Source organism: Hippichthys cyanospilos, chromosome 8, assembly GCF_059441005.1.
Source record: "Hippichthys cyanospilos isolate Australia breed blue-spotted pipefish chromosome 8, RoL_Hcya_1.0, whole genome shotgun sequence".
Lineage (NCBI taxonomy): Eukaryota > Metazoa > Chordata > Actinopteri > Syngnathiformes > Syngnathidae > Hippichthys > Hippichthys cyanospilos.
In genome coordinates, this window is record NC_142376.1 from 7,695,815 (window position 1) to 7,716,907 (window position 21,093).

Consider the following 21,093-nt stretch of genomic DNA (forward strand, 5'->3'; position numbering starts at 1 on the left):
ACGCAGCCCTATAACAGTGATGGAGTGAACAGAGCAAATGTATGAAATATCGCCCCTCCGACGTCTTCTGTCTTCCTGTCAATAGTGCAGCCTTTGCCCACAACCTGAATCAATAGAGGCTTATCTTTTCACCATAACACATAACAGTGTTGTTGTTGTTTTTTTTTTCTTGTATTGAAATTCGCGTTTCATGCCTCGCATGTAAAATCTATAACACAGATATGTTCCCCACCGCCACTTGCTTGAAAGAAGCGCGGGGCTCGCTAGCCTCAAATGTGGCAGTTACAAATTTACATGTTGATTTTCTGGACGTTTATCTGCAGCTTTTGGGGGTCTCTCATGTGTGAGACTGCTCAGCGGAGAGAAGACACCCCTCTGTAAAAACATCTGTTGTGCAAAAGGCTGTCAGACGTTTGCGGCCTCCATCTCAGACATTGTCATTTGTTTTGATCACTGAGGGAAAGAAAATTTCCCCCGTTTTATACAAAAAGAAAATGTCGTATAAAGTAGACATGACGGAGCGGTGTTATTGCAACTGAAAGTTGACTTACGCAGCAACAGAGTAATTTAAAATAAAATTTAGTTTGCGGTTCTTTCCCTGCTTGGGTTGGACAAGCTGCTTGAAGACGATAACAAAAAATTATGAATTATTCATTGAAATGCAGTTGTTATCTGATAGGGAAAGCTACTGGAAAATTCAATCAATGTATAATTTGGTTTGAGTGATTTTTGTGCAATTTTAAACAAATGAACATAGATACAAGGTAGGGCTGAGCAATAAATCAAATTCATTTGTCTTTTAAAAATTGATAAATTGAAAAATCAGGAAATCAAGGTTTGCTCTGGAAGGCTGAATGGGTGGTTCGCAAGTTGTGTTTACAATTGTTACTAATTACTACATTTTGCGACATTCTAGCAAGTTCTGCACAAGCTATCATTTGCTTTCTTTTGTACAAGCTATGAATGTTAAATCTACTTTAAAACTGGTTTCAGTATACATTATTGCTGTCTGGATTTTTTTTGTACGGGATTTATTTATGAATTAATCAAATTTTAAATAATCTATTGGGTTTGTTACTTTAATGAAAATTGTTAGGGATGGCTAAGTACCAACACCAATTATTGGTATCGGGCAAGATATCGCGACTCACCATGAAACTCGATGCTACTATTCCCACTCTCTTGGAGCCATACTACGATCAGAAGCCATTCATTACAAATGAGAACAATGCAATTAAAATAAATTCTGATAGACTATATATAGGTATTTCTTTTAAAATGGTATTTATTGTTTTTTTTTTTGTGAAATTTTGCATAGCAAAAGTACCGGTATGGCGTCAGTACTTGGTATTGGTGACCACTCCGGAATAAAAGTGTTATCGAACATCCCCACAACTGTGATCGCCCAGAATGACACAGAAATTGAGAATGATTTTTTTTTTTTTTGCAAAGAATTGTTTTTGTCTTTTTAAAATGCTTCCGCATTTGATGCTTGCACAGGAAATGTTTTCACAACAGCTCTTTTGTGAGCGCCACAGGGCATATCACCTCCGTGTTTTCCCGGTTAGCTGCCATTTATCTTCGTCAAGGACCTGCTTCCAGTCATTTGGGTGTGCTCCCGCTAAAACACACACGAAAGAAAGCACGCTCAAATATCCTCTTCATATCGGTGGCAAACCCAAAGTCGAACACGGACCATCTGTTTTGCCATGCTGGTTGGTTTCCAAGTTAGTTTAAATCATGTACAGTACCAGTCAAAAGTTCGGAAACACCTTCAAATTTGCTTGGACTACAAAAATACATTCAGGAAATTCACTCCATTCACTGGTAGTGTACAGCTGTGAACTAGAAATCATTCCAGGTCAAAAAGCATAATCCTCATCATAAACTGAACTGACTGAACAGTCCAAAACTTGGCAAAAGGTACCTTTGGTTGAATCTAAATCATACAGCATACAGTATTCTCTTTTGATGAACAATTTTGCCCCGTGACTATATCATGCATCCTAAATTTCACTTTATGCAACATGACATAGCACAGTGGTTTTCAAATTCGGGTACGCAAATTCTTAAAGTTTCTATAGGTATCAGCAAATCAAACTCAATGCTATTTAATGCTGTGGCAAGAGCAGTACATTTTTTTTTTAACTTTCAAATTAAGAACAAATTAATTGGAACATGAATCATCCTATTGCTAAATCCTGTTACAGTGACTCCTTTGCCTTTTGTTTTATAAAGATTTACTTTGCCATTCACAATTTTCTTTCAAACGAGGATCAAAAAGTTGAAAAAAAAAAGCTTGTACTATTAACTATTTTCACGTTTCAAAAATGGTAAAAGATGTCCTCGTGAAAACGTCTTAATAAAGTAGCATGACTATAGGAAGAAGTGTCATACTATGATCCGTTTTTTTTCCCCTCCGCCTTAACAGGTGAGTGTTTTCTTTTCACCGTATAGTGTCACCCCATAAACTAGCTGATAACCCATCCCTGCGACTTCTTATCTGTCTTGCAGACAATCCCTGCTCCCTGAGTACGCTGTCGTTTCCCCTCGGGCCCATTATCAGATTCCCAACGCAGGCTCCCGGCAGCTGCGGTTATTGTGGAAGACTACGTTTATAGCCCCATGATGTCTGTGACAACACTGGCTTTTATGAGTAAGTATACGTTGTTTGTGGTCATTGACAGGCGCTCTTTCACTTATGCGCCTGCCGTGTGACTGAAGGGTGCCTGGATTGCTTTATTTCTCTGAGCCCTTTTTCAATACGGGCGAGATAGGAGCGGCCGCGCTTTTTCAAGATACGAGCTGTCGTTTGGGCAATATTTTGACTTTGCGGGTGATACTTGAGGTAATACAATTCTTCAAAGAGGTGAACTGTTTAGTAGCACTCTCAGTTGAAATGTATTGTCAAAACGATATAAAAAAAACACACAGATTTTAAACTTTTCAGCCAAGTACCCCTAACTAAGCAAGTCATTTTTGAAAAAAACAATCAAAAAAAAAAACAATCAAAAAGACTTAAAACAGTGTGTCGTGCTTATTAAACATTTGTTTTAATATCGCGAGGTGTGTTTCAGGTAGCAACTCCAGAAAGTAGATTGTGTAACACCGTCTGTTTTATTTCTGGATTGTCTGTCATATAATTGACACAAATGACAATCCGCATACATACATATAACACTTACCAAAATAAAGGCTTATAGTGATTTATAAAGAAGTAACTATAAAACGATCAAATATTTGTTTCATGTTACAATTGATTTGCCATCAACTTGAAAAAAAAAAAAAAAGATTACTCCGGCATTAGATTGGATTTGATGATAGCTGCAGAAACCCTGTTAAAATATCACGTACCCCCTCAAATATATCCACGTACCCCTAGGGATACTCATAATCCCCGTTTGAGAACCACTGTTAAAACCTTGGATATAGTTGATATTTGAACACAAGCACTAGCAATTTGGGGCCTGACCCATGCTGGTCAACACATTTTTACAATTTGTTTTTTTTCGTCATAGATGTAAGTAAACTTTCTTTATGTATTTTATTTTTGTGCGGGTCCTAATCTGCCCTTTTTTCTGTACCACAACACATTTTTTATACTTTAATAGCAATAATATAATATGCAATATAGTAATGTATTTAGTAAGTAAGGTTCAGCAACAAGTGGAATCTCTTTTATAGAACCTTGTAGCTATTAATATAGTAAAAACCATATGCACAAGCCTTCTAAAAAATGGAGTGTCTCTTTGTAAATCAGCATGCCTGTATTATACTGCCCCCATGTGGCAGAGGGGCGTACACCAGGAGGAGCAGCACAACGTCCATTGAAGTGAAGCAAAAATTGTGAGCAGCAACTGTTTGTTTATATTCCATTTAATGTCATTAGTGTATTTTTATTTTTTAATAAAGAACAATTCATAGTTAAAAAAATCCATCAACTTTGTAGTATCCCATTTTCACTTGGTCCATGAAAGTAATGTTACTTCCAGAGAGCAAAGTGGAAAAACCGAAAAGTCCAACGGATTGATATTACGTGACGGTAATATCGTTCGTGGTTTTTCAATCACATTTAAACGCAGCTCACCCCTTTTTCGCTATCTGCGGGAACCGCGTTATCTCCCCCGACCATTCATGTACACATTTATTGGATTCCGAGTGTCTGGGATCAATCTTTTGGCCACCAGAGGAGCATAACTAATGGTAACATTAGAGTGGCTTTGTGCGAGCGACTGGCCGGATGCGGGTTAACCAAGCAGGAAATAATCTCTGATTTTATATCCTGCATGAGTGGCCATAGGATATGCCGAGAATAAATTAATCCCCCCTTTGGAATTTTTCTCGCCAGGTTATCTTTTGAATGGAAGACTTTAAAGCGGGCGAGGCGGTTTGTCGGGCCGATTTGCTTCCATTTTGCACACACGTTGCACACGCACAATTTCCTCGCGGATAATGCCGTCATCTGGATGCTCAGCCAGGGTCAGACTAACTTTTCTGTGTCTGACCGCAGGTCTAGACAACCTCCCCTGGAAATCCCCCCCCCCCCCCCCCCTCCCCCCTCCCCTCGCCGCCGCCTTCCTTTTAAAGACCCTCTTCTATTTTCCTTGTTGTGCCCAAACAAGGATTTTATAAAACGGGTGACATCGCCACACAAGCTGTCTGCCGAATCCCCCTTAATTAAAGTGACGTTTAAAGCCTTCCTCAGACACTAATAAACCCCCTCTCAATTAAGATCCTCCTAATTACTGTGCGCAAAGGAAAGAGGGACACACACAGACAGACAGTGCGCGAGTAAGCCTGCTGGCATTTGGCCCCATAAGCTGAGTGCCACACAAAAGAAAATGATGTCCCCCGGGTTACCCATCCTTCCTTTCTCCCCCCCCCCACGACCTTGCTCCCCCCTCTCCTGTTTTCTTCTTTATGAATGAAAGTATATGCCACGCAGTGCTGAGAGTGTCCATTCATGGAGTGGCTGGAATGTGTGAATAAGGGGGTTTTGAATGAGGAATGAATCACAGCCACCTGATTAGTCATTAAGCAGCCTTTTGACATTGCCATTGTTTGAATGTGCATGGTGGAAGTGAGCGTGCTGTCATGTAGAAAGGGCCCGCTCACTCCAGTGAGCCTGATTGGAAAAGAAATAACGGAGATACGGTGGAGCATCCCGAGTTGAACGCTCCGGAAAAGGCCAACAGTTGGAGTTCAAACTATGGCGGTGGGATTTTGTTGGCTTGATTTCCAAAGAACTGGAAATTCATGCAAAATTAATTAATTTGCACTGAGTTTTAATACTAGCGTCATATGGTGGCATTTGACTCGACAAGGTGAATATTTTCGTCATAAGATGACGCCAGTAGAAGTTTACCGTCAAACAAAATCTAAAAACCGAGAGTTATTTGTATATTTAAAACAACCACGCAGATTTCCCTTAGGAAACCTAAAAAATATTTCTAAACCAGGCTAACAAACAGCATCAATGTTACGGTGTTAGAGAAACTCTAACATTTACCTCTTGAAAATATGCAGCTGTGAACTGAATGTCATTCTTGATCATAAAGCATCATCCACGTCATAAAGCCGACTGAGAAAATAACAAGACGTACAAAGCTGTTATCGGTGCCTTCAGAATTGAAATCTAATTTTAGTTTGATGTGCATTTTTAATTTTAGCAAATGATTCCTTACATGTTACTGCATGGATTTCTTTGCTATTCATTTGCAGTGTACAGGAAAAAAAATAGAATTTGAAGGAGTTTCCAAGCTTTTGACTGGTATTGCACTTGAACATAATCGGTGGAGCAACGTACGTAGACAGACAGTTTAACAATACTTGTAGGCAAATATTCTTGATTTTCTGTCGAGAATTACTTTTTTTCCACTAAAAAAAAAGTTCTATGAATGTGCATATGAAACTGGTGGATTGACAAAACCGTTTTTTAAAAATTTACATTCAATTTTAATGATGTCTCCTATATGCTTTTTAAATGTGAAATAGTTACAAGTGATTTAAAACAAATTTAAGATTATTATTATTATTTATTTTTTACAGAGGAAGGGGGTGGGGGCTTAAACAGATGACCGGTTTTGCACTGGGGCCACTGATTATATAATACACAAGGCTTGTGATTCGAGCATTACCTAGAAAATGTCACTTCCTGACAGTTAACCATCACGTGTCGTTAAGGGGTGAATAGTTATCACAAAAGCTTTAATTATATGCTATTTATAAATCTTATGACCCTTCCAACTGCACTTAGCACAGCACAGAACACAATCTACCAACCAATTTATTGCGTTTGCGCTACTGCGGCGCTATGGTGCAGTGCCGTTCCATGGAGACTTGCTGTACATAGATTGAAAAATGTCAATTTCTCGCACATCTAAATGGAGAGTTTTAAAATGTTTTAAACCAAAATGTATTGATGCCCTTTCCGTTTTTTTTTCAGGAATTAGAACAACATGAGAGTCAACCCGAATCATGGAAATGACAGGACGAGCGTGGAGATGTTACTCAGGAAATGTTTAGGTAAGTAAAAGCAACACGTTGTCCTCATTTGAATGAAGCGGATAAAGCGTTATTGGATTCTGACACTTGCCGCATCTTTGGTGGCTGCGGCCTGCACCGGGAAGGTTAAACATGTTTGGTCCGTGTCTTGGTCGGCAGATTAATGACATTAACGAAGTTTCCATTAGTCCTGCAACGGGGGGAGACATGGGCGTCCATGCGGAAAGCCACATGACTGAGGCAGAGATAAGAGAAAATGAAATACGTCTTCGTGGAGACAAGGGAGGGGGGAAGGGGGTTCAGGAAGTGCCACTCCAAATTAGCCGCAGGCCCAGTTTGTTGTTACTTCATTAACCCAACAGCCCCGGGAAAACTAAAAAGTGGGGTCACAACCTTAAGCAACGGGGAGGCCTGAAACGCACAAAGAAAAGCTCCCGTAGTCATTGCTTGGTTGTAAACTATTGACATAATATAGACTAATGTTTGACAGGAAAAAGGCAACCCCCCCGCACGCTTTTTATCCGACATATTTCACCACGATCTACTCTCTTTTGATGACTTTTTTTATTCCTTCTTTTACATTATGCATTCAGCTGTGCCCTTATATTAAGTATATTATGAAAAATAATCAAATAAATAGAATAGAATCTGAATCATAGTTACACATGAGGGCAATTGTTATAAATAACTTAGTTGTATTTAGTTGTATTGAGCCATATAAGTGGCTCCTCTTAGGAGTTTTTTGAGATAAATCAATAGTGTTAGTAAGTATTTGGCAAACATAAACTTTTCAAGATGTTTATTGCCACTTAAGTTTGACCGTAAGCGTCAACTAACATAAAACAAAGAATCACACATTATTTATCTCAAACAAGCATTTTGCTTGGCCTTGAGTCCGCTAGCTTAAGGCTTATGCTAACAAAGGCAATGCTTAGCACTGAACTGAATGAGAAAGCCTTACAAAATAAACTTGAATTGTATTTAATTGCCATTCCTGTTTGTATGAATTATAATTTTGAGTGATATTTTTCTCATTAAAAAAAAAAAAGATAAAAACACTGTAATTTGTAACATGATGCGTCCGAATCGGTGCGGCGTGCACTTGTTGCTCTCTGACATTTGGTGGCCTTCTTCAAACCAGAGTTTGACTTTCATAATACCGGCCCTTGTTGTTGAAATTAGAGATGAGCGTGGCTCTTTATTTGCGGGCCGGGACTTTATGAGAGTCTACGGTTACATACCCTCAGAAGAAGGGCTATTGTGTTCTCAAGCCAATAGCCAACGTGCCTCTGCCGCTTCTTCATTTTACATACAAGGCCCATAACTTTTTACTTAATACCTGGTGCGCCATTAATTTTTTCTAACACCAAAAAAAGTCCTAGTCATAATCAAAGTTTTTCTTTTTTTGATCCATTCTTTGATTCTCATACCTTTTTTGTATTCTTGCCACATGCACCTGCTCAGCAACATGGCTCCTGAGCTGCTGACTTGGCTAGCAAGTGTGTCGCACACGCGGGCAGGCAGCATCAGGGCCCGGTGAGTGTCTACTGAGGCTGCAGACACATCTGCCTGCTTGGTTTCACCTGCTAACTGAGCATGTAACATTTACTTCTTGGCTTCAGCGCAATCAGGGCCAGTGTGCTAGCTGGCAACAGAGCAATACGCTTGTGATTATGTGCATGTTTTTGCCTGAGTAAGTAAGTAGGAAGTTCAGTTTGAATCTTTTTTCCCTACGAGAGGGTGGAAGCTTGCTTAAAAAAAGTCTAAATATATGTTTACAATTTAAGAAGACTGTTATGTTTTCCCTAAATGGCCACCAAGTATTAAATTCGATATAAATTGTAGTCCACAGACACACACTTGTACCATTTTTTGCGATATGATCTTTTTATATACGGATCAGTATCTATCAATTTGCCGCATGCTTTGAATCGAGAAAAATAACGCGATCTGGTGGACAAATATACAAATTAAAATGAAAGCCAGGATTAAATACAGCATTTTTACCTGGAGGACCAGAACATCTGCTTTAAAAAAAAGTAGAAACAGTAGCTCTGTGTTTTAAAAACGATATAAGAGAAGCCAATTACAATTACACATTGTGTATTTAACCAACGACATTAACTTTCACCACAAAATAGAGCTGCAGCTATTGAGTATTTTTGCTCTTCATTTGAAGTTGACCTTTTCACAGCAATTACGGTGTGTTTTACTGTCATGCAAAGCTTTAAAAATTGTTGCTGTGATTAGCTTGATGTTTTTTTTCTGATGCATATTATCATAAGCGGGTGTCAGTGGCAAGAAAAATGCCATGTGTGTGTTTCTTTTTTTTTTTTTTTAACCAAGGCACTCTGCTTGTGGACTTGTTTTCGCAGTACAAGAAAGTCCTTTAGCTAATACTAACACATGATACTATATACTGGCTAATGAAACAAGCCTTGATGTGGAAATTGACTTTAAAATTTCAACTTGATTAAGCAAGGCATGCAGGCTTATACCACACATGGGCATATATTCTTTATCCTCTGTGAAGAGCAGCCCTTTGATGCCCCATTTGGCATGATGCACATGCCGTTTTCTGTTAATTTATGTAGAATTATTAGAGTGTAGTTTTGGGTTAAGGGTTTTCGCGCTTTTCATAAGAATTCATTTTAAAATTGCATCTAGGTGCGAATGCTCTCACGGGCTGTACTTGGCAGCTCCCCGCCCATTTCCTACAGCGCCAAAATAATGCATCAGCATGAGCTTTTCAATTGATGGCGAGCCCCAGCTTTGTGCTAATTCCTGGAGATACACGTAATGGTGACACCACTGAGCTTGGAGTGCTCTCCTGTGCGCATGCAAACATTTTCCATCCTCGAGACCAGCGTCACCTCGCTAATCTGTCTGCGCAAGTGTGTGTGGAGAGGCCCTTTATCCCGACCCGCTTTAACTGCTTGCTCACAAGAGAGCCATTTACCCCCCCCCCCCCCCCCCCCCCCCCTCTTCCTCTAATGGCTGATGAAGGCTTTCACCGGGCCCTGTTTGACTTTCACCCCCTGAAAGAAACTTGGCCAGCGTGGCGACATTAAGAAAACCGGTTAACCTGGAGCAGTCTGTCTGTGTCTACTCAAGGAACCTGGCGAGCTTCTCGGTGCCTTTTCAAGAGGCTTCTCTCCGCCGCTTCTGTAAAAGCATCCGCTCAGCACTTTTCTCAGTAGCACACTGTGTCCAAACAAATAAATGGCTCGCCTCTAGCCGTCGTTTCAGAGCGTCATATAATGTTGAAGTCTTAATAAATAGACTTCTCTACGTTCCTTATTGACTTCATCATGTCTTTTTATTAGCCAATCATTCATTCCGCAACAACACGCTACTGGTCAACATTTTGCCATTTTAATTTAATGTTAATTGGATTAATATAGACACGTTTAATTAAAAACCAATAGGTAGCTCTCGACCGGCTGACAGCATCATTACTTGTTATCAAAAGGCACAGTGATTTGAAACGTTATGCTTTACGTTACATTACGCCACTGCAGGACAGCCAAACATAAACAAAACTTAAAAAGACTTTTTTGACGGAAAGTACGGCAATATATAAAAATGATCTTAAGTACCAACACCATGAAGAACTTTGAGTATTATACTGTATAATCTAACGTCTTATATTTCACAGGATAGATAGATAGATCGTACGCAACATAAAAATAGTATTCCTAGATTTTAAAAATTATGTATATATAGTATTTATAATAAAATTGTGAAAGCAAACCAGTAATGCTTGCAAATGCACTTAACCCTATTAAATCATTCATATATTTCTTGAATAGCAAGTTTTCTTTAGTGTTTTAAACACACAGTGACATCAATGGGTTAGTCCTGAAGTTTACTCCAAAATATAAATAATTATGAGTAACTGTTTCTGTTTGCTTTCCGCTGCAGCTAGTCACAAAAGACTTTATGAAAGTTCATTTTTTATTCATAGAACACTAATGTGATGCTTTGTAAAAGACATTATTATATATTATATATTCCATATAATATTTAGAGCATGTAAATTTGCACTAAAATACATTTTTTTAACAGAAACTTTATAGAATTTTTTTAAACATGTTTCATACAAAGTGCAGCAGAGTAAAAAATAGTCACACATTTACCTTGAAAACCATCCATCGTTTAACTCATTTGTAAGTAAAAAAAAAATAAATAAAAAAATACCTGCGAGGATTTTTAACATTTTTCCCCAAATACTGTATACAATGTACATTACAATTTGTATTCAACCATGAATACTCCACTCATGGCGTGAGTTATTTTTTACCTGTATCCCAAGAGAAGACGGTTGGCTATTCCTTTGTGAAGGTAACCTAAGGACAATGGCGTAGCTAAAGCAGCAGTAGCCCCACAATCCAGATCATTGTTATTTACTTTGCGTAACTTAGACAGTGGAGGCTTTTAACACCAGACACTGAGTCTTTCCTGGCTGTGTATGGAGCACAGCTACTGTGGTGGGGGGGTTAAACCAAGGTCAACATTGGCTGCAGCCACAAGACTAATCTATTTGTCAAGAGAGGGCAAATAAACATGGGAGGGGGGGGTGGGGGTGGGGGGGGGGGGCTTCAAATATGAGTCTTCTAACGCTACTCTAAAGAACTCAATAAAATTCTGTAATATAACCGGTAGTTATTTTTCATTGAGGATTAAGAATAAATGCGTGGTTGTATTGTTCTGTTTACATTTGTTTCTCCTCAATATGTGTCCAAATATTTGTTCTACAACTGTGATAAGCAATGCTAACCTTTAGTATGACAATGGCGTTTTCCATATTAAGATTGCATTAAACCAGTAGCTTTTCTCGAGGCAATATTCTTGGTTGTTTTAAATCCACAAGGTGTAACTCTGCTCATTGTTTTTTTTTCTTTGTAAATGTTACCTGGTAGTATTTTTGATTAATTGCTTTGCAAAATACTACTTATGTTTAATGGAAAGTGAGTTGAATTATGTTCATAGGCCAAACTCTCAAGTTTGCACTCACAAGACAAAGCAAAAAAAAAATAAAAAAATCATCCACATGTCGACTCGTATTTTGATAAACTCATAAGTCAGGGGACTTTTATCGACATACACTCCTGTATTTGCAAAATATGCACGCTCCCAATGCACAGTGCACAAATATGCCTACAGAGACACACAATGGTAATACACCCACTCGACAGATGCCGTATGGACGCTCTGTGGTTAAAAAAAAAAAAAAAAAAAGGCCCTCAGGGTCTCTGTTCTTTGACAGTACACCAGGGATCAGCTGTGACACGGTGACACTGATCCACTCATACCACACACACACACATTGTTTTTTTTTCATTTTTATTGGTGTGAAAAGTAGTTGCTTTGTATAAGTATAAATGTGTATGTGTATATATATATGTATGTGTGTATGTGTGTGTGTGTGTGTGTGTGTGTGTGTGTGTGTGTGTCATTATGTACTTGAAAGGAGTTTACTCCATGCCAGTGAAAATGAAAGCTTTGGCTTGTACTGCTCCTGTTTGGCCAGCTGAGGCCATGCTTTCTCTAAACTGCACTTGGGTCCTCGCTGCAGAGCTGTATATGGGTCATGGAAGAGGCCTCTCATTTGCACAAAAGTAAGCACGCAGAAATAGTTATATTCACAAGGCTGAGTGTTTTTGTGTGGTGGCCTAATATCTGGAATCAATTTAGAGTTTGATATGTAATTCAAACATACAAACATTTTTAACCCAAAATACGAATCATAAATACAATAGTTTTTATCTGATCTATTTCAATAATTTCCACCAAGGCTTTGTTAGGCAGACCTTCGTGTGGTAATTTCATTCACCTGTTAAATTTTCAAGATTCTTTTGAGATTGGAGGCTCAATTCTGTCTCGTTTTTATTTTCAGGATGTCCAAGCAGCTTTGCAGTCTTAAATGTGATTTAACAAAACTAAGGCCTTTACTAGCCTACGCACACACACGCGCGCACACCCTCACGCACTTAACCTTAAAATCCATTGTTCAAAGGTCTTAAAAATGCCACCGACACAAACAACATTGGCCTGATTTGCAATGTGGTCGCATTTTGTTAATTTTGATGGAAACGGCCTTTAAAAGATTCGTTAAAGTCTCAAATTGGACCTCTTAAGGCCTACTTACATACTCTTTGTCAGTTCTAAAGTTGGGTTGGTTAAAGCTATAGATATTTTAAAGGAAAGTCTGCATCCAGGTGTAGCCCACAGTCCGATGTGTGGCCCGTGAAAGGGATATGCTCGCCCTGGTGGCAGCCGTACAGAGACGCTCCTTTGTTTCCTGGCATGTCTCACATACTTTAAGAGGCCAGATAAGCTGCAAGACCATGAAACACTGCTTTATGTTTGGCCTCTGTAACGTCCCAGAGAGGACCGAGCACATTCAAGAGAGAAACCCGCTGGCGAGCAGGTAAGATGTCAGACTCACACAATCTTATTAAAGGGCCAGATGCACACGACTCTTGTCGAACCCTACACGGTAATAGTCTAAGCAAAATGTGGTTTTTGATGAAAAATACACAGAGAAATAACTATATAACCAATCCAAAACAAACAAAGAGACATTTTTAATGTAAACAAAGATCCGCAAGAAAGACAAATATACAGTGCCAATAAGAAGTTTAGGAACATCTTCAAATTCAAATGCAAATCTGTCGGCTGGAGTAAAAGGGCCTTTTTTGAAGAAGAAGAATTTAAATGATTCCAAATTGTTGTTTTTTTTTCCACCAAATATTCTGTAAATATTTTTTCAAAAGGTAGACAATTTACAGATTGATCTACAATTCTGCACATTGTAGATAGGTGTTGACAAATTGGAGGGATTTTCCAAACTTTTGACTGGTATTATACACTGGGGTTTCACATTTTGAGTTTGTGCTTGTGCGAATGTGTGCACGTGTTTTTAGAGAGTCAACAAATATAAAAATTGTAATTAAACCCAGAGGATGCATCGTGACAATCACCAAATGAGTAGATATTTACTCTATGACTTCCCGTATTACGCTGTTAGTCTACAAAACAAGAGTACAACTTCCCGTTGGTGCTTAGATGGTGATTCAAATGCACAGTTTATACTAACTCACGTTTGAAAAACTCTCCATGATGATTTCTGAATGATGTGGTTTGCTATTTCGTCATTGACATTTTTTTTTTTAATCCTCTCTACATGTTACTGAGTGAGTTGCAACCCTTTGCTTCCTGCCAATCACCATAATTTTACGGTCACTTGGCCATGTCTCTTAAAGGCGCACCGCAGCAGTCGCTGTGATTCGCGTTGTCTCAACGTACAGTAATTAGACATCGCTAACGTCATTGATCACCTGTTTCCTCGGTTTGAAGTCGTGATGTTCACAATCCGAAGGTGGTTTCACCTCAATTTCAGAGGGCTGTATGAAGTCAAAATGTCAGTCCCTTTGAATTGGTCTAAATGGATACAATAATCGGATTAATTCTTATTCCACAAATAACATATTATTTCTTGCTGAACAAAAATATCGCCCGAAGTCGGCAATTTATTTTTCTTGCACCTGTAGTTGAAGGGAGCAAACTGGGATCTGGAAAGCCAGAGGGGGGGAATGTGGGCGGGTGGAGTGGTGGGATGTGTGGGTTTGACTGTTTCCTGAAATCGGATTAGTGGCTACTCTACACTTAGATGGCAGGGGCTTTAGTTTAGCCCGCTCTAAGACCACCCATCAGGTAAACAGGTTCCCTCCTGTGGAGCTAAAAAGGAAAGTGAATGGCGACTGGGGTGGGGGGCGGGGGGCAGGAATGGTGAATGAATCAAAGGCATATTTGGGCTTTATTGATCTGATTTAATGTAGGGAGAAAGAATTCCAGTTTAGAATCCCGGCTTGTGAAATGTATTCCGAACCAATTTGTGAACTTCCCCTTCTCGGACCAACTCCCCCGGACCTTCACTAAAGACCAACACAGTGTATCGCCCCCTCCTGCCAAGATATCAAAACCTTACACTGTCATGCTGCTGCTACTGCATCCCACAGACACCCTCCCCAAAGTGATTTTTTTTTCTCTTTTTTTTCTTTTTTTTTTTTTGGCATCCGGCTTGCCAACAGCCTCTCTCCTGTCGCTGCAAGCCACCAAGGCTTTGTTAGGCGGGCCTTCTTGTGAGCCCGCAGCCTTCAAGACCCCCATTATGCAGCAGGACTCAGCGGGGCAGAAAGAACAGGAGTGTTTTTCGCCAGTCATGTGGGCACACAGGCATTATACACTCTTCAGTGGCACTGCGGATATTTTGTAAGTCTTGCAAACAGACGGCAGGCCCGCAAAGAAAGGCTGCAACGGGAAGTTTTATTAATTGGGAGTTATATAAGTTCCCAAATCCTCACAGGAGGATTGCAAGTTTTCCTCCTTCCTCTTTTGCCCATTGTGGCTTGTGAAAAGCTGGGCGCGAAGGCCCACTGCGAAGGTGACAAATCCTTTGACGTGGCTCTTTGTGGAAAGGTTAAAGGAATACAGTCAAGTGATGTCAAGGAAGAGCCTCTAATTGCTTCCTTTGCTGAGCCGTGTTTTACAAATCAGACATCGCCACTCACGCATTCATTCAAACAGCCCACGCATGTGCATGTCTGTTTACCAGGCGGTGAGATATTAATCGATTAGTTGATTAATCGATAGAGCAGTTTTCCAATAGCGGTACGTGAAGGCACCTTAGGGAGAATGTGAGATTTTAACAGGATTTCTGCAGGTATCGTCAAATCTAACAATCATTTTTCAAGCAGGAACAGTATGTTTTTCTTTTCAAATTAAGAGCAAAATAATTCTAAGATGAAACAACTTATTGCTAGATTGTTTCAGTGACTTCTTTGCAAGAGTTTTGTACCATTATTTTAAGTTTTACATGGATGTATTAGTGAGGCAATTTTCCTGCAGACGAGACAGAAATGAAGCTGATGAGGATACACTTTTGTTGCCGAATAAAATGCACCAATAAATGCCACTACAAATGTAGTTCCAAAGTTTAACAAATCAGACACAGGTGGCAAACCACTTTTAGTAATTTATTTTTCTTCCAAAATTGCTTTGCATTGGTTGGGGGTACTTGGTTAAAATATATTTCACAGGTGGTAAATCACTGAGAGAAGGATGCGAACCGCTCAATTGATGGTTAAGAATTTTGTTAATCGTGTGGATTTTATTAGTTAATTAGCCCTAAGGTATAATCAAAAGTCATGCTTCTTTTTAATTTCTTAAAAAGGAAGTCAGCTGAAGGTGTTTCTTTAATAATTTGCTCTACGCTCCTCCACTAGTCTAAACATGTTTTCGGATTAATGTTGCATATGTAGAATATGATTTAAGTGGCAAAATCAATCGGTTTTGAATTTTGCCACTTGATGTCGAAAATAAATGACATCATAGTTGCTGAAGGCAACCTCAGCTCACCTGTTTTCTGAGTTTATCCTCGTCATGTTTGTAAGCTCAGCCATTATTGGTTGTTTCTTGATTCCTGAGCAACCGTGATATAATTTTAATTTGGCAGGAAATGACAAGATGAACATTTCCTTCGGGACGTATTACTTTGTCCAATACCCTCCCAAAAATGATCATTTTAAGATTGATTAAACTATGCACTGACTGAAGTTTCTCTCTAAAAGTTGCCATTTCTGGTAGAGTCGGGTAAAATACTGCATACCAAATCCGACAAACAAACATCACATTTTTGAAAAATCGTGTTTGGAAAAGTATTTCAACTACTGGCCTGGTATCTATATTGCAACTTTTTTAGGCTTTGATGCAGGCTCGAGTAAATGAAGATTGTTTTGAAAACATTAATATTCATTGGCATGTTACTTTGATCTTCTCATGTAAACATGCCGTTATTGCGTTGTCGGGCTTGTGTCAAAATCCACAGTCGGGAGTATCAGCTGCAGCCGAACAGGAGGAGCTGGAGTTTTTACTAATCAGGGATGGACAAACACACGACTCCCTGCATCTCAAACATCACTGCTTCTGTCAGGGGCCCCCCAAGTGCATAGCAGGCAGGCTGAGCAGCTCTGATCAGCAGTGTTGTGTTGTTTTTCGTCTGCTTTTTTTTTTCTTTTTTCTTTTCCCTGAGCATCACACTGAGGAATGTGTGTGTATGCGTGTGTTTGAGATGCAGGGATGCATGGTGCTAACCCTCCCCTGAGTGGTAATGCATGAACTGTTCGCAAAACATTGTTGCCGCCGCTGTTGCCTTCTATGTTAATAAGGCGTTGATCAGGGCGGGGATGGCGACACGGAGACAGTTACCCCGCTGTATCGCGGTTTCATCGTTTATGCGCCTGCTGTATCATGGGGTTTTTGAAATATATATATATATATATATATATGTATTTGTATATGTATATATATATGTATATGTATATATATATGTATATGTATATATGTATATGTATATATGTATATGTGTATATGTATAATGTGTGTATATATAATGTGTATGTGTGTATAGGTGGCTCGGCGGTGCAGTTAGCATGTCTGCCTCACATTTCAGGGAAACGAGTTCAAATCAACCTCGCCCCGGTCTTCCCGTGTGGAGTTTGCATGTTCTCCCCAAGCCCATGTGGGTTCTCTCCGGGCACTCCTACTCCCTCCCACATTCCAAAAACATGCATGGCAGGTGTCCTGGACACATTAAATTGTCCTTAGGTGTGATTGGATGAGTGGATGACGCTTCGCCTCTCTGTGTGTGGTGTGTGTGTATGTATATATATATATATATATATATATATCTTCACCTTAGCTTATTCAGTTTTTCTGCCAGCTCAGCAAAAAAACAAATATTTGTCCATAGCTATCAATGGCAGTGGATGAATTAAGATGGGGCTCATTGTACATTATGTGCAAACATACTAATTCACCTATGAGTGAATTGGGGTAAAATGGTTGAGTCAGTTAGCCCTTGATGAGCCTCCAGGTGCTCGGAGGTAATGATGAACCAGCAAGGATAAATAAACACAATATGATTTTCCGGATTTTCCTAAATCAGGTATTCATGGCAATATTCTGCTTTGTGTTGCCACAGAAAGCCTGTCCAGCCAATTATAGTGACTCTTTGTGTCTTCCATCCTGCATTTCAAGCTGTCAAGCGACTCCATGTCACTCAGCTATGTGTTGCGGTAAGTTGAGAGCCTGTAAATGTATTTATGAATGCATGATTTTGTGGAAAAAAAAAAGTGTACTTGTCTCTCCCCTCTTGCTGTCTAATAACTGGTAACCCCAGCTGTGAGTGTGTGTGTATTTGTCTGCCTGTGTAATGCTGAGGCTCGCCGGGGCACTGAGGCGGAACTTGGCCCCAGTCAGACCGGTGCACTGAGGGCAGAGACCAAAAAAAAAAAAAAAGCCTCCGGCCGTGCTTTCCCTCTCTTTCAATCTCACTCTTCCACTGGGATTTGGAACTGGCTAGCCTCGGAGATGTAACATGTATTTATTTTGTACATAACACTCAGGGATTCTTTGCCCTTATGTCCATGTGCATGAAGTGCATTTTGCTGACCATGAAGTGTCAAGTAAGCAGGAGGAAGAAAAAAAAAAATCAAGCGGGTTCTTTGGTCTCACTGTTATTCTTTCATCTCCTGCCGTTCACATCAAGAAGAAAACAGCATGGAGCCGGGGCCGCTGGTTAAGCGTTTTCATGCTGAATTTGAAATCAGATTACACTCAAGCTTGCTCAATTGACTTAATGGGTTTGAAGGGACCTGATCCTATTAATAAAAGAATAAAAGAGATGGAGGGAAGGAGAAAAAGAGGTGATTTTGCCCCCGAGGCCGTGGCCCCACCGGTGGGACTGGAGGGCTAATCTGCCATGCAAATTAAATCCTGCCTCTATAAACTGGGGCTCTCTAATGTCCCCCATTACACACCTTTTATTTGTTGTGATCTAATACTGCAAACCGGTATTGCTGTGGGAACATCAGATTGATATGGAAATGATGGAATTTGCATCCTTTCACATGCCTGCAAAGTGCTTTTTTTCCCTCTGAGAGCTGAGGGATGGGAATATTAGCCCGTTTTCCTCAGATTGGGACTGACACTCATTTGGAAGACGTCCCCTGTGGATTTTTCACTCTCTCTCTCTCCTCTCCACCCGAAATAATCTGCCCGGCCGAGTTCCAGGCAGGATTATCATGCAGTTGAGAGTGAGAGGTTTAATCAGCGAGCGTGGCAGTATTTGCACGGCAACACACAGCTTACCTTGCCTTTTCTCTCTTGCGTTAATGAGCTTGCACTTTGCTTCATTCCTTGGAAGTCTTCCTCTCACACTGTTTCTATTGCACTGTCAAAAGCACCTGTAAAAACACACATATGTCACATATCCTAATCCGATTTGCACTTAATCGTGACAGGGATTAGCGGACGTACATTAGCGGCCGAGCTGTGAAACTTTCAGTGCTCTCGCCGGGTTTTCCCGCGCCAGAGTTCACCTTTCAGTAAGCTAGGCACATGTTTTTTTTTGTTTTTTTTTTTCAGGGCAGGCACTTTCTCCCTGATGAGGAATTAAAGCTAAACTAGGGGGAAATAAACGGTTTGGATTAAAACAAAAACACAACTTTACATAAGTAGCTTTTAATTATTTTATGTTCAGGCTTTCTCTTTGAATAATCAATGGGAATGAGTTAATAAATTACTGGCTACTGGCAATTGTTTGTCTGCTGGCCTCTTGGTGAGAAAGTCTTTGCTGTTGCCGTTGGCTGTGAAACGAAAAACTAAATGAAACTTAAACCTCTGTCTACTTAACCTCCTGAGACCTATTCCTTTGTATCGACTGTAGTTTTTGATCTACATTTTTTGACCCATTCGAGCTACTGAGCAAAGTCCATGTGCGCTCTTGTGCTATGTTTATTTAATATAGGTTGTATCATAAGAAAAAAATATTTCCATTCCTTACTTAGAATTGCATGTAGGTAATCTTTTGTAGGTGTGGAAACACTGCTACCCAATGGTCAAAGTTATCACTACAGTGCTCAGTTGTCTTATATTAGATAAGCATCAGCCAAGGGTGTCAGCTACCCTCCATAAAAAACGTATTTAATGAGAATTTTACTATTTATTATTGTTATTACTATTTTAAAAGATGAGAATTCTTGTCTAGGGCACTGAAAGACGTACATTTAAACCATGTGCCTTTTAATTTGTAGGCACCTTGCAAGTCAGCCAAGGTCACCTTATATTACCAAAATGCAAAGAAAAATTCAAAACAAAACTGAATGTTAACATGAAAACAAACTCCACAGTTATGTTACATTTTCAGTACATATTTTGAGCATGAAAACAACAACCAGTGGTGATTTCCTCTTGACCTGCGCTCAATCCAAATTTTATACTATATATACTCATGTATGGTAGGAGCGGTAAAAACCCTAAAACCAAAGCTGTAATTTGAAGAAAAATCTCAATTTTCTGTCCTTCAAAGCTTGATCTCAGAAAAAAGTGATTGCTGTCATATTATTTCACAATGAATTTTTGTCTCTTTGTGGACATAATGTACAGGACTGTACATACTATCCAAGCTCGGAGTGAGCAATCTGGACCTGTGGGCTAATTCTTGCTGTGCTTGGCTGCAATATGTCCATTAGTTTCTACATGCCCACAGATCCGTTTTGAAATCACTAGATATTGCGAACCGATAACACTTGATCTTGAATGTATTGCCAATGCTGTTGGCAGGCCAGTACATGATGTACTGAGTGCCTACCTTTTGTATTGAGCTAAAGTGGGCCACTCTGAGCCCTGAAACTCTAATGCTGAAAATGAGTCCCACTCCAGCCCTGATACTATCCGAGGAAGAACCATAACAACTTCCTGTCTCTGTCATTACAATAGTTTTATTCTCTGTTGCGCATGTAGAAAATGTGCTCTTGTTGTTTTATGACAGAGATGATGCGCTATCCCCCCCGCCTAAATGTTCAGCGTAGGCGGAGCTTTGTGGCCGCCCAATCACACCCGGCGAAACGGCGCACATGTCTAATTTTGTTGCCTTTCTGGTGGCCCAATCCCCCCTCAAAAGGAGACGCCGCCTACGCAAGATAAACGCAAACCGAAAAACAAAATGTATCCTCCGTCTTTGATGTCAACATCCTGCCAAATAAAAAAATGAATATCCACCTTTCAAACAAAGGTATGCCTGGGAGTGTGGACCTCATTTCAAGCACAATTAACTTGAAATGGAGTGCTGCAAGATCAATAGTCCCCAGTTGATCCAGAGGGAGCTGTCAGTCTATGGAAATGGCACACATATGGTAATATCCCCAGCTTAACAACAATTTAGAGGATTTACTGTTGCTGTTTTCAGACCCACATGAATAACAAACAGTGGGCCACCCCCTGGGAACCATTTTGTTTTATCCCGGCTTCAATTAATCTTTAAGGGGGAGGATACCATTCAGGGATATGGCAGGGGGGATACAAAGAGGGCGTTTGTAGATCTGAAAAGCTATATTGCTAATTATGGATATCACAGATAAACGACCAGCTAATGCAAATGCGATTAGGTGGTATGTGTTCCGGTATCACATGCGCTCATTTTTTTTTAATGAGGTCACGTTGAAGCTAACACGTCTGACGGGC

At 39.8% G+C, this 21,093-nt stretch overlaps 1 long non-coding RNA gene across 1 annotated transcript in view; it reads left to right on the forward strand.

The window, feature by feature from the left end:
• The window catches only part of LOC148420010 (uncharacterized), an 83,582-nt gene that overhangs the window by 5,429 nt on the left and 57,060 nt on the right, over positions 1-21,093 (forward strand). The window contains exons 2-4 of the long non-coding RNA XR_015866483.1: positions 2,515-2,656; positions 6,446-6,525; positions 17,552-17,645. This is a non-coding gene — a long non-coding RNA (uncharacterized LOC148420010). The remainder of the gene's footprint in view (positions 1-2,514; positions 2,657-6,445; positions 6,526-17,551; positions 17,646-21,093) is intronic.